This window comes from Mirounga angustirostris, unplaced genomic scaffold (genome assembly GCF_029215605.1).
Source record: "Mirounga angustirostris isolate CCGP_5_RB_7025 unplaced genomic scaffold, mMirAng1.0.hap1 SCAF_1, whole genome shotgun sequence".
Classification (NCBI taxonomy): domain Eukaryota; kingdom Metazoa; phylum Chordata; class Mammalia; order Carnivora; family Phocidae; genus Mirounga; species Mirounga angustirostris.
Window position 1 is genome coordinate 113,395,789 of NW_026991709.1, and position 2,338 is coordinate 113,398,126.

Below are 2,338 nucleotides of genomic sequence, written 5' to 3' on the forward strand. Positions count from 1 at the left end.
TACACACAACAAAATTATACAATCTTGGAAACTAAGACTGAGCAGTAGTGTAGGGTCAGAATCTGGAAACAATTTTACCTAAGTATAAAGCTACCAAGTCCTGCTAAAAAATATAATCTTGATCACATAAAGAAAAAAGTAGAAGCATAGCCGATGCTCAATAAACATGAATAAATGAATGAATGAAGTCATTAGAAGAAAAACAAGGTGAGTGGTGTGTCGTGGAAGCTGACAGAAGTAACTGCTTCAATGAAGGCAAAGAAAATCTAGCTAACACTCTGGATGTATTAAAAGTGAAAGCAGCTTCTTCCATAGCGAGATGGCGGAAGATGACTTGACTACTTGCATGGCACCCTTTTTGGATCCGCATTTGGCTTCCCTTCTCTGCATAGGAGAGAGAGATAATGAAAAAGACTCATTACAAGGGAAATTAGATCTTCTTATTGATACCAACATGGTAGGCTTTGTTATGGACATATGTAAAAACCTTTATTCTGATGATATTCCATGTGCTTTGAGAGTTGCACAACTGAAACAGCTTCAGGCAGAGACGGAACCAGTCATGAAGAGATTTGATCCAGAAACTATACGGCAGACAGGGTCAACCAGAGATGGTCAGATGCTGTTTGACTAACTGGTGGACAAGCATGATTTTAGGCAGGAATATTTAGATACACTCTACAGGTATGCGAAAGTCCAATATGAATGTAGGAATTACCCTGGAGCAGCAGAATATCTTTACTTCTTTAGAGTGTTAGTTCCAGCAACAGATAGAAATGCTTTGAGTTCACTCTGGGGAAAACTGCTGACTTCTGAAATCTTAATGTGGAATTGGGATGCCTCTATGGAAGACCTTGCATGGTTAAGAGAGACCACAGAAAATAATTCTGTGATCTCTCCATTTCATTTTCTTCAGCAGCAGACATGGCTTGTCTACTGGTCTTGGTTTGTTTTCTTCAACCACCCCAAAGGGCATGATAACATTATTGATCTCTTCCTTAACCAGCCACAGTATCTTAATGTAATTCAGACGATGTATCCACGGATACTGCACTATTTGACTACATCCATCATAACAAACAAAGATGTTTGAAAATGCCAACAGGTGCTAAAATATTTGGTTAAATTTATTCAACAGGAGTCTTACACATTTAAAGACCCAATGACAGGATTTGCTGAATGCTTATCTGTTAACTTTGGCTTTGATGGGGCTCCGAAAAAGCTGAGGGGATGTGAATCAGTACTTGGGAATGATTTCTTCTTGGTGGCTTGTTTTGAAGATTTCATTGAAAATGCTCCTCTCTTCATACTTGAGACTTTTTGTCTCATCTAGAGGGGTGTATCAGCTATTAACATGTTGACAGACAAACTGAACATGACTCCAGAAGAAACTGAAAGTTGGCTTATAAATTTGATTATAAATGCGAGATTGGATGCCAAAATTGACTCTAAATTAGGTCATGTGGTTATGGGTAACGAAGCAGTCTCACCCTAATCAGCAAGTGATTGAAAAGACCAAAAGCCTTTCATTTAAAAGCCAGATGTTGGCCATGAATATTGAGAAGAAACTTAATCAGAATAGTAGGTCAGAGGCTCCTAACTGGGCACCTCAGGACTCTGGCCTCTACTGAAGAACTGTATAAAGACAAGATGAAAAAACTATGAAATAAAGATGAAGTAAAAAGCCATTACATAAAGGGTGACGTACATTTTAGAAACAATTAACATATTGTGTATAAATTTTAAGGAATTTGAATAAAATTGGCTGTGTCTCATTTTTTTTTTTAAAAGCAAAAGTGAGTTTGGGGAGCTAAAAGAAACCTGGAATCAAATTGGATATTAAATAACATTCTGTCCTGATTAACATTTAGTTATGGTTTGAAAATTTTAAATCTGTAAAATAATTCATACATCAATTCAGCAAATGAAACAATTACTGAGCATCAGGATACACACTTGGGATATAAAATGAAATTAAGTATCTGCTTTTCAGGTATCCCTGTGGACAACAACAAGCAGGGGAAGATGGGAATCAGTAGAGTAGGAAAAACTCAAAGAGAGTTTGTTAGACTTGAGAGGTTAAGTTCAAGGAATACCAAGTGCTGAGTGAGGGATCAGGAATAACTTAGGGAAAATTAAGCAATTGACTCTAAAAGAAAGCTGATCATATTCCTTTCATGGTAAGAAAATAATAGAATGTCCCTACACATACAACAAGAGTGGAGTTAAGCATGACATCAAGGAGACAGATGTGGACAAATGTCTCAGCCAAGGGTGATGCAGTAAGGTGCATAAATAGGACAATGTTAACAATATTATCCATGGTGGGGCAATTTCT

The 2,338-nt window shown here is 37.1% G+C and overlaps 1 pseudogene; it reads left to right on the forward strand.

The window, feature by feature from the left end:
• The first annotated feature begins 319 nt into the window (after positions 1-319).
• Positions 320-1,678, forward strand: LOC123834642 (eukaryotic translation initiation factor 3 subunit E-like; annotated as a pseudogene).
• Positions 1,679-2,338: the final 660 nt, after the last annotated feature.